Source organism: Ursus arctos, unplaced genomic scaffold, assembly GCF_023065955.2.
Source record: "Ursus arctos isolate Adak ecotype North America unplaced genomic scaffold, UrsArc2.0 scaffold_33, whole genome shotgun sequence".
In the NCBI taxonomy this organism is placed as follows: domain Eukaryota; kingdom Metazoa; phylum Chordata; class Mammalia; order Carnivora; family Ursidae; genus Ursus; species Ursus arctos.
This window is the reverse complement of record NW_026623019.1, coordinates 7,689,624-7,701,756: the sequence shown is the minus strand read 5'-3', so window position 1 is coordinate 7,701,756 and position 12,133 is coordinate 7,689,624. Positions and strand designations below refer to the sequence as shown.

Below are 12,133 nucleotides of genomic sequence, written 5' to 3'. Positions count from 1 at the left end.
CCTGTAATCATTTGCACCTTTAGAGCCCTCAAAATGTGTTATACTTTCACAACTCAAATTTTGCACATAATCCATTTACTTGGGATAAAGTAACAGACACACTTCGAGAAAGTATTGCAAGAATTATGGATGCGAGCGCTTAAAGCCTTGTTGTACAATAAAAATCCATAAAGTTCATAATATACTGTTATTTTTGGGGTAGCATCAAGTCATTGATCTAATCAGGAACAGTTTTGAACATTATGAACTATTTTTTGCATCTAGTGTTTGGTACAGATAAAAATACTTTCTAATTAAAATTTTGCCCACAGAAACTGCATCTTTCATACACTTCAAGTCAAGAAGTAGATTCACGTGTTTGTGTAACGGATGTTTGAGACTCTCTTGTGTGTGAAGCCTTGAACTAGCATTTTAAAGATTATATTTATTTATTTTAGAGAGAGATGGAGAGTTTGAGCCAGGGGAGGGGCAGCAGGAGAGGGAGCGTGAGAATCTCAAGCAGACTCCATGTGCCGAGCATGGAGCGGATGCGGGACTCGATCCCAGGACCCCAAGATCATGACGTGAGCTGAAACCAAGGAGTCGGATGCTTAATCGACTGAACCATCCAGGTGCCCCTTGAACTAGCATTTTAAAGGGTATCATTATAGGTGAACGTACAGACAACAAATTTTATACACACCTACATAAAAAAAATTACAGAATGTTGTATGTATTACCAGGGAAGTAGTATGCAGGGATGGTGAACTTTGTGAGGTGATCTATTCTAGATGGAACAGTCAAGGAAGGATGCCGTAGGATTTAAGTGAAGTGACCTCTAACGTGAGACCTAGAATGAGAAGCCACCTATCTGGAGTGTAGCAGGAAAGGTCGATTTGGCAGAGGAAAAGCAAGTATAGAATCTTTGCAAGGGAGCTGGGCGTGTTGGAGGAACGCACTGTGGTGTGAGCGGAGAAGCATGAGGGAGGAGAAGAGTAGAATGCTACCGGGTGGGTTTTCCGATGATCCCTTTTTGTTAGGATGTGAAGAAGGTGGGGCTCAGGGAGCAACCGTTGGGGGATAGAGAAGCAGTGAATGACAAACCTGGGCATGACATCTTGGCCTTCTGATTGTAAATCCCAAGCCTGTTCCGCTCTTCTAAGAACAGGGAGATGAGGGCAAAGATGGACAACAGATGCCAGAGTCATTGGGCCTGGCCCCTTGAAAATCTGTAGTAATGGAAGACATGGAATTACTATATGCTTTCTTATCAATTAATTGATCCATGAGTCCTGACAAAGTTCTAGTACAGTAAAAATGAAGAAAAAAGTTATGGCAAACCGAAGTAGCAATCAGCTACTCTTTTCTTTGAAAAGAAAAAACCTAGAAATGACTACAAGGAGGCAGAGGTATATAATATATAACTTAGAACATAACACTGTAATAGAAACGCCGGCGCATCTTCCTCAACGTCGTCGACTGCTGGGAACCGCTGGGGACTTAGTTGGTTGGTTAGTTAGTGAGTAAGTAGGTTCCACACCCAGTGTGGAGCCCAACACGGGGCTCGAACTCATAACCTTGAGACCAAGACCTGAGCTGAAATCAAGAGTGGGCTGCTTAACCAACTGAGCCACCCAGGCGCCCCTGCTGGGGACCTCTTAGTTACTGTATTTATCATTGAGTTGGTAAAACACATGCAAATTGTCGTATCTAGGATTTCAGGTTTCTGTATTCTGTGGTATTTTGTCTTGATTGTGAAGTAAAATCATTTTAATTCTAAGATGTAGCAGATGCTTCTGGAATTGGGTATTGTGCTAACTGGAAAAGGCCACCCCTGTAGGAGAAAAGTGGCGTAGCGTTATCCCCTAACTTGCTAAACGTCAGAGCTACTAAGAATCTTAACTGGGGTCTGAGGGGCTGGGATGCTGGCATTTGCAAACTCACTACCACCTGAAAGAGGGGTACCAGTAGGAATTGTAAGGGCTGGCTGGTTGGCAGGCTCAACATGAACAAGCACTAATTCAGGGCATAATGTGCAACCCTAAAGGCCTCTCTTCCGGCCTTAAAGAGACCCTCCACTACTGTTAGCAGAAGGTAGATTGGGGTGAAACTCAGGCCAGGGACCTAACTGTGAGTGAAATTGCAGAGAAGGCTTGATACACGGACCTCACCAAATCCCATAATGCTGAAGCGGGGCATGGAGAGGCAAAGAATGGGACGGGGACGTTTACATGGAAGAATTTGAGAACCCCACATTATCAAAATCCCCTTTGCATTCTCCATGCCTTCAGAAGTGGCCCGTTATTCCTCGCCCAAAAAATGTTACAAAGATTTCCATGAGGCAGATGCCTTATAAAATGATAACTTTCCTTCGTCAAGATTTGTCCTCTCTTATGACATCCAGGGCAATAACCAGGATCAACTCACAACGTTTCCCAACTGGTAAAATACTGTTGGGAGAATTCAAGTAAGACACGCAAGTGTTGTAGTTTTGTGTTGCTGTTGTAACCAGTTACCACACATTTGCAAAATTAAGCTACACAAATTCGTTATCTGACATTTCTGTAGGTCAGAAGTCGGGCACAGTCTCACGAGGCCGGAAGCAAGGTGTTGGCGGGGCCGCACTCCTTCCGGGAGGCTCTGGGAGAGCCTCTATTTCCTTGCTGTTTCCAGCTCCTAGAGGCCGCCTGCATTGGCTCATGGCCCCGTCTCCCCCTTCAACACCAGCAAGGCAGGTTCAGTCCGTTTTGCTTCACGGTGATCGTGTCTTGGGCCTCCCTCTTCTGCCTGTTAGGACTCCGTACACGGAGCCCGCGCAGCTAATCCAGTGCTCTCTCTATCGTAAAGCGAGCTGACCAGCCACCGTAATTCTACCTGTAACTTTAATTCTTCTTTGCCATAGAAGGTAGCAAATGCCTGGGCTTCAGGGATTAGGATTAGGCATGTTGGAGAGGTTGTTATTCTGCCTACCACAAAATCTAAAGATGCTAACATTAGTGTCTGATACATGGTAAATGCTTAGTAAACGTTTACTATTCCCTGTTTCTAATCCTTGGGCTCCTGCTTTCAGGTGGAAAAAACCACAACCCTCTGAATCAGAGGCATCTCAAACCTAGTGCTCTCCCCCGTTCGCAGTAAGATTCTTCTCTTCTACTTCTTTCTCCGATGTCCCCGAACTACCATTTCCCTCCAGTCTCTGAGTCATCACCAGCAGATGATTTTGTGGCCTACTTGGAACAAGAAACTGAAGCCATCTGGCTTTGAACCCCTGGTGCTCGCACCCACATAGTTACCCACCCTGGCTCCCATTCCTGGATCTTTCCCCACCGTGATGGAGGATTGGAGCTCCTCCCTCTTACTCACGGTCAACTCCTCCACCCATATTCTTGGTGCCCCCATCGGCTTGAGGACATTGCTCCCATCCTCTCTTCTCTCTACTCTGGACCGTTACACTGTCCTTGGGCTGCTGTCTGTAATCTCTTGCTTTCCACAACCAGCTTCTGTGGCACTCTTCTCTCCTGGTTCTCCTTCTACCTCTCGTATCACTTCCTGATCCCCTGCAGTCTCCACTTGCCCCTTAGTTTGTGGACTATCCCGGATCCTGTCCTCGGTTCCTGCTGCTCTCATTTCATTGTAAGGATATGCCCCGTGATCCCCACCTGACGCATGGTGCTCACTGTTTCCATGTTCCACGACGACTCAGCAATTCCAGGAAGCCTTCCTGCGCGCTCTCGTCTGCGCTTTGCCTTTAAGTTTCATGAACATCTGTATTTAAGAATTCACGTCGTAATATATTGAAATCCTATCTTAGCCGGTCTGTCTTCCCTGTGATACTGTCTGATACACAGGGACAAAGACTTTAGTGATCTTTCTTTTTCTAGTGCCAACTGCAGAGGCCGGCGCACAGTTAACTCTTGTTATAAGTTTGATAGTTTATCTATTTTGAATAGAATAATAGACAATGCCAAATTGATAAAGTCCTGCACTTACTCTGTCACATGGAAACTCTATTGTAAAGTAAAATAACTTATTTCCTAACAAAAGTTACTAGTGGCATTTGATTTTGCTTATATACACAAAGAAAGCAAAACTAACTTTCTTTGCTGGGTTGGTTAAAGTATAGCCATAACCAATGTGGTATCAAGTAACTTTTCAAACACCAGTTTCCAATTTCTATACTCCGAATGCTCTCACTGACCCATTTTTGGAACTGCATTTATGGAAATGTTCTTAGATTTTTGCAGTGCTCCCGTGGCTCTGAATGTCCATAACGGGGCTTTTTGTGACGGATGGCTGATTAAAAACTCTGACAGACGCGAGCTGAGGTCAGATTCACACATGACTTACTATAGCCCCCACCTAAGTCGGTCCTTTTAATGACAATGAGATTCGGTAACTTAGTTCTTCAATTTGCTATTTATGTCAGGAAATCAAGGAGGAGTAGACACCTTTTTTTTTCTCTCTCTCTCTCTCTCCTGACCTTTTTCTCTTACCTCTGCTGTAAAATTGTCGAAGTCCCCTGGAATAGTGGCTCAGGTTTCCTTGGAAGGGATGCATGTTTTATTGGCGGATACAGTGATATATCCGCATGCTGGATAGAAGTTTGCAAAGCCCTTCGTCTAGACAGAGTTTGCACAAACAAGAGAAAACACTTGGAATAAATGGCAGCCTGTAAATGCAGCTGCTTGAGCTGCTTTTCGAATCTGGGAAAACCTGAGTTAAGAAATGGCGTTAAGGAGAATTAGCTTGTGGTTCAACCTAACTGTGTACTCGGCCTTCCTTTTCTATATCAAGCATATCGAGTCATCCATCTCCAGAGACCTGGGTGGCTTCCGATAATGGAAACCTATTTAGGTCACCTGTGGAGTAACTCACGGGTTGTTTGTTCACCTGGCATCGCGGGATGGGAACTGTCCCCGCTTGCTTTGTCCGGACAGGAAGCACTCAATAAATATCTGGTGAAATAAATCCAGGTCAGACAATGTCCCTGATGCAGGAATACAAAGATAAGTAAGACACATTTCTGGCCTGGAGGAATTTACAATGTGGCAGGAAAAAAAAAAATCCGAGACACTAACGGAAGGGGATAATGAAATACGGTAGCAGCAAAGAGTTATGGGAATCTAGGAAAGGGTAAGAGCAATGGTTAGGTGGCATCAGAGGATTCACAGAAAAGGTGACATCCTTCAAGACCCAGTAGGCAGAGAAGCGAGGGGAGACAGGGTGGTTTGGAGGCACGCGTGGGGTCTCTGTCAGTGAGCGCATGGAGGGTCTTCGTGGAGCTTGATGTAGTTTAGTTTGGATGAAGCACACAGATGCTAAAAGGGGGGCAATGAATCAGGTCTAGAAAAGCAGATTGAGGTTGGGTTGTGAGAAGCATCATAAATCATACAAAGCAGTGTGAATTTCATTTTCCCCATCGAAAATTCCATTTTTAAAGCTCCATGCTGCCGGTGAGACTGGGTTTCCCAGAGGCTGTTGCTGGGCACGTGAGTTCTGTAGGACGTTCGTAGGGGTGATCCCCAAATACCTATTCAGCTTTCAGTTAAATGTGGAAAGGCAGTCGCCTGGAGCAGATAGAACGGAGCCCCATTGTGAGAAAGAACATTGGCAGGGCATTTCCTCAAACGTGTACAGTCCATCCATCTCTTAGATAAATGAACTTAAACCAAATTAAACCGCATACTTAGGCCAAATAGTCCTGCCGCCCCCCCACCCCCGATGGATATTACTGTTGTGTTTTTCAGGGAAATGAGATGGGCCTGCACTGAGAATTGTAATAGGAAATGGTTTGAGGAGACGTTTATGTGTGCTTTGTCTGAACAGAGGGTTTGTCTTTATCTCAAAGGCAGTGGGAGTGTTGTAATTGATTATGTGTCCTTCTTTGTCACCAACACCAGGAAACCCAGAGCCAGATTTGTGGTTCACTTGCAAAGGAGGGTCCTTAGGGCATGTGTTCTCGGGTCGTAACCGAACTCGGGATTTTGTTTGACTTCTTATTTTTGTATTCCTTTTGCTTGCTGCTTATTTGATCCTAGTGCAAGCTTTTGTAACCCTCTCTGATCTTCTCTGGAAGAAGAGCTGGGATTAGGAGAGACCTCGAATGTACATCCCTTACCGTGATGCCTGGCATACAACACAGACCAAACGAGGACTTTTTGTTTCCGTGGTTTTTATCAGTCCCACCTCCTCCGTTGTAGTGTCGACAGAAATGGAGAGAGAGCATATATAAACAGGTGGAAATGCTGTCCAAAATCTTGTTGTCATAGTCTTAAGTCCCATTAAGCACACAGAGAAGTGGACAAGCGTGAGTTGAACAGTTAGCGATTGCAAGTCTCCAGTCTTGTGCTGGGAAAGGGACGAGTGGCTAAGTCAGAGAGAATGGCAAATGGAGCTTCTAATCCAATTAGGGAGCTACGGTGTCACTAGGGGCCTCAGGATCCTCCTCTGTAAAATGGGAATAATAACAAAACTTAGTTTGCAGAGTCATCGTAAGGATTCTGACTTTGTATATGTAAAGGGCTACAAATAATGTCTGGCACATAAGCGCTCAGTTAATATCAGCAGGGGCTTTGAAAATTCAGACAAGTGGGAAATCACGGCCAGCTGAAGTCATCCAGGAAGGCTTCCCAGAGGAGGTGGGCTTTGAACTAGACTTGGTAGGATGGAGGGAATTCGAGTAGGCAGAGAGGAGCAAGGAGGTTGATCTTTTCCAGAATTCAGTTTAAAAAGCAGAGAGGAGGGGGCACATCCGGTGAGAAAGAGACCTCAGGAAATCAGAATTGGTGAAGGGGGCTGTTAGGTGGCAAAGCGTGCAAAGGCCCCTGTTTTTTGTGCCCTCTCGTGCCCTCCTTGAGCTCGAATGCCCTGCCTCACCGTGGGCCTTCCCCTAACCACCCCGAGGGAAAATCGACGCTCTTCTCTGGGAGACACTCTGAGCGCTCCTCTACCTTGTAGCCACCAGGAAAATCACCTCAGGGCGGTGGGCATTGGAGGGAATTGCAGCCACCCTGGCCGCTCCCCCGCTAAATTCCAGACTCTGCAAACCCTGACTCTATTTCGGGCATTCGAGACCTTAGGAAGAAAAGTGCAGGAAATGTGAAAAGAGAAGGTGGCAGCAGCAAGCCCATCTGCGCAGACGCTGAAAGGCTTTGGTTACAGAACGTGAGAGAAGCTCGGTGGGCCCTGCAGGGGTGGCTGGACGGGCTCCAGCGAGGGGCACCCAGAAAGCACCCAAGACGGCCATGGCCCTTTCAGACACCAGGGTCGCCGGGCTCCTGGCCTCCGACTGTCTGTTTCAAGAGAAGAAAATCTATTTTTAAGTGCATCCCCTAGTCTGGTATTTCTAGACTCCTTAAGATTGGGAGGGGAGAAGAGGAAAGACTGATTTAGATAATTTCTCTCTGTACCAAGAAGAACCCGATGTGGAACTGCAGCCGTGAAACGTGCGTCTGGTGTGGCTGACGCGGGCCGGCCCGTAACCCTGTGCCCGCTGGGACAGAAACCGTAGAAACAAGTATGAGGATACGGAGTAGAGTGAAATCCCAATTCCAGTTAGCTGTTGGTTTATCCCGACGCATTCCAAGATTATGTGAGCTTGCCGAAGTTCAAGGTGAGAAGCCCAGCCCTGCGAGTGAGCACCCACGGACACGCTGGGCATCACACTTCTTAGAGCAAAGGCTAGACCCTTCTAGAGGGAGACTTCGTCACTTAAGAAAAAAAAAAGTTCCTTTCTGCAGTGCGACACCATCCTGAGTGGGGAAAAGCGCATGAATCAAGCCGGCGATTCACTTGACTCAAACCTACATTCCGCGTTTCTGTCACTGTTCCCCACGCCACAGGAGACACGTTCTCAAAGGGGACTTTTCTACATTAAAATGTTTATTGGGGTATAAGATACAGATATGCGCACCGATCATAAATACAGAGCTGGCTGGATTTTCACGGTGTGAAAACGTCCACGCCGCCAGCATCCAGATCAAGAAACAGGACATTACTGGGATCCCCGAGGCCCCTAGCAGTTACCCTGGACCTTTGAGGCTAACTACTCACAGGACTTCTACCACCGCAGATGACTTCGCTGCTTTTGAGCCAGCGTAAACGGAATTACACGTCATTTACTCTTCCGTAAACTCTTTCACTCAACATTATGTCTGTGAGATCGATTCACAACATTCATTCGCTCATTCTCGCATAGGATTGATTTATTTAAAATGCTGTGATTTACTTCTTCTATGGTGACCGGGCGTTTGGGTTCTTTCTGGTTTGGGACTAACTCACTTAATGCTGCTGTGAACATTCTTGTACATGGCTGGTGTGTGTCGGGGTTGGACCAGGAGCGGAGCTGCTGGGTACGTATTGAGTGGGCCATTCACTGGAAACTGTAAGGAGGCTAGACACTGGACTAAAACCATTGGAAAACCCCAGTCCTTGTTTGCAAGGACCTCGCCATCCAGCGAAGGGCAGAGCTGAGCTGGCACATACTCTAGGATGTTGGGAGGGGGCATGGACCGGAGCACCTGGGATGGGGGGGGGGGAGGCAGGGGAGGGGGGAGTCTTCCCAAGGGGAATGACAGTCAAATTGACTTTTGAAGCATGAAAAGATATTGAAGGAAGGATAAATTGGAGTGGGCAAGAGAAGCGCGTATAGAAAAGCAGGGACAAGTGAGGAAGAAGGTCAAGTCCACAGACGGTGTGTTAGAGCAATAGAGGAAGGTCAGAAATGTCTGGTGAAGGTCAAGGCTGACTAGACAAGTTGAGGGCACAGCACAAAGTACCTTACTTTCCATCTACAGAATACTCACATTCTCCTGCATGGGTTGGGAAGCTGCAGAAGATTCTAGGGCCAAGGAGGGGCAAGATCCGTTCATTCAGGTGGCTCCGTGGAGACAGGACTGGAGAAGGGCGTGGAAGCTGCAAAGGGGAAGGGAGTGTGGTATCTCAGCAGATGGAAACTAGGTGAGTCTTTGAAGTCTGGTTTTGGCCGAGATTCAGACCAAGAATCTGGATGGCTTCTAATGGAATATGGAGGATGTGCACGGGGAGGGGTGACTGTGCGCGCCAAGTTTCAATGTGCAGAAACCACACACATTCATACAGAAAGCTTCTGGGGCCAGGAGGCCCCCTGCTGACATCCAGCCTGGGGTAGGCAAGGAGCCCTCTGCTTGAAAGAGGAGACAGAGGCAAAGCATATGTGTGGGGGAATGCATGCCAAACGCGAGTGCACTGCAGCATGGGTCTGAAACAGGGGTGCCAAGATCCCCTTGCTCTCCACCCCTCTGCAGACCCGGATGCAATACTGAGTGGAGACAGACACGTTCTCATCTCGCCTGGCTTCCCGATAGACTCAGGAGAGGATTCCAGAAAAGTCTCCTAGCTTTCTGTGATTGAAGTCATAAATTCCGTAGTAATATTTTATGCATACTTAGCTAACAAACACAGTGGCTTGGATGGAGCCCAGAGACTTGGTGTTAGGACTCTGAATGAATACTTGACATGGCATGAGAGGTATATAAAATGAAATTTAATAATCAGGATTTTACCATTATATTTCCTTCTAGTATAAAATTGATACTATATTAGAAAATAGGAAAAAATTCATAAAAGCAGAAAACAATTGCCCTTTATTCCACTGGCCAAAGAAAAGCACTGTTGAGAGATTTTTTCCTCCTCTCCTTCCCCACTTCCTTGCTATAGAAATGCCCACAAAGTTGTAATCATAATGTACCCTTCATTTTTGCCATAAGCGGCATTATCTGCTTGCTTAAAAATTTTTATGACCACAATTTTCCCTTTATTAATAAATTGCAAAACTTACAGAAAATACTCTGCAAAAAAGAAAAACGCAAGTTCCCACCACCCAGAAATAATCATTCTCAATTCTTAGTCTGTCTTGACATTGTATTCTTGTCCTGACATTGTATTCTTGTCCATATTACCTTCAATTTTGCCACTTTTAAATTATTACCTATGTATTATGAATATCTTTCCTAACTGTATTCCATTGTATAGCACCAGATTTTATTGGAATAATTCCTATTTGGGGACACATAAGTTGATTCTAAATTTTCTTAATATAAACAGTGCCACACTTGTCCAATTTTTAAGAATCTATACCCTTTACATGGAATTGCTGAGCCCAAAAGAAAAATCTACGTAAATTTTTAAGACTTTGGGTGTGTATTACCAAATATCTATCTAGGAAGTATGTACCAATTTGTACTGCCAACAGCAAAGCAGGGCCCATTTCTCTACAACTTTGCCAGTATTAGGCACTATCAATCTTAAAAAAAAATTAATGGAAGAAAATGGAATTTTATTAATTTATTTTGTTTATGGTGGTTTTTTTTTTTTTTGTGAACTATCTGTTCAAAAACATCATTTTTTGTACCGGCTAGTTCTGTCCCGTGGATACGCTATTATTTATGCAAACATTCTCTATCCAAAAGGGAAAAGCAAAAATCTAAGGAGTTCAAGCCAAAGAGCAAACAGATTACTAGATGCGTGTACAACAATGTGGCCAAATCTCACTGCCCTCCATTTCTTCTGGAAACTTCTCGTTTTTTTGTGTGTTGGGGTACTTAGAAACCATTCTAATTATACTTAGTATTACTTTAATATAGAAATTAGCCTTTATTATAGCAGGTAAACAACCAGTAGTCTGAGAACAGATGTCCATAAAGGCAAAATAGACTACATTTCTGCTGTTTGTGTGGTAAGGTGTCTTTTTGTATTTCATATGAAATACCAAGTAAGAGAGGAATCGTGTCTCGCCACATGCTCTCAAAAGTGGGCCGTTCATTCTTCCTTTCAAACACGCACACAGGATTCTGGAGGTCTGAGGCCGGACATGTCCTCGGATGCGAGTACATACAGATACTCGAGGCAGAAGCAGGAATGGTGAGGTCAGACACTCTTGTGCTAACTCCTTTGCCTTGTTCTTTGGGCATCACCTTCTGGCCCCATTTAGCATGAATCTCCTAGAGGTTGAAAAAAAAATGAGAAATCATCCTTGGTTTTGGATCAAACCTCTCCACGGTTTTTAGGGGGGAAGGATTTCACTAACACACACTGGAGATCAGTGTGTGTGCTTATGTATTTGGTGCTCAGGAATAAAAGGGTTTGAAACCTCCTTGATCATACCAGAAGTTTTGTTTTTGTTTTGTAACACATACTCCTGACCACCACCAAAGCGTCGGGGGTAAAACCGTAACACCGTATTTTCATGTGCTTCTCAGGTGATTCTGCTGATCGGACAGATTCGTTTTCTGGTCTATTTTGTGGATGTCCTCTATGCTAAGGATCATTCCGTTCTGTTATCTGTTTTCTCTACTGGCTCTTCAACAAGTGTCTGCTTCACTGTTCAGCTTTTCATATGTGGAATCTACCAGGTTTGCATATTACGTGCAGGACTCAGTGGGCTGCTTCCGTGTGAGGTCTCAGGATTTTTCTTGGTTTTGGACAGTTCATAGCCATTTCAAATAAAGCACTGCTCTGTTCCCATGTTCTCTTTTTGAAATCCCATTGCAACTAAATTCAAACTTCTAATTTAATCCTCCAAATCTCCAAACCCGTCTTCATGATTTCATCGTTGTTTCTCTCTCTGCCACACTCTGGGTAATTTCCTCAGATACAGCCTCCATGTCGTCAGTTCTCTAACTGTGCCAATCGCCCTCAAGGCTGGTCAGTGCTGAGTTTCAGTCACAGTGTTTCATTTTGAATTGTGCTACTGGGTTGTCAAAACAGCCAATTCTTTTGTTTTTTCCATGAGGGCTTTTTATTTATTTCTCCCTTTAATCTCTTTCATGATGGTAAATGTACTTAATCTAGTAGTCGGAAGCTATCTATAAATGTATCTCAGGTTCTGGCGCTGCTATGCTTCCCCCATGTATCTATCGATTCTCCAATTTTGTGGACCTCTTCCCCGATTTGTACTTGGTGAGCATTTTTTCAGTTGAATGCTTGGGTACTTCAAGATGTGGTAGTAATCCTTCAGAGAAGTCTGACGTTTGATTTTCTTTGGTGAAGCCCAGGGGTTTCACTGTTCAGAAATATTTATGGTGTCCATATTAACATCTTCATTTGAGGTGCCGCTGCTATGAGGAGGGTCTAAAATTTGGGTGCCACACCTATGCCTAGAACAGATTTTTTAAAT

At 44.9% G+C, this 12,133-nt stretch overlaps 1 protein-coding gene across 7 annotated transcripts in view; it reads right to left on the bottom strand.

Moving 5' to 3' along the window:
* Positions 1-7,842: 7,842 nt before the first annotated feature.
* The window catches only part of LOC123002131 (uncharacterized), a 197,864-nt gene continuing 193,573 nt past the window's right edge, over positions 7,843-12,133 (bottom strand). For all 7 annotated transcript variants that reach the window (XR_008956922.1, XR_008956925.1, XR_008956920.1 and 4 more), the window contains one exon: positions 7,843-10,958. The gene's annotated coding sequence lies outside the window, so the exon portion shown is untranslated. The remainder of the gene's footprint in view (positions 10,959-12,133) is intronic.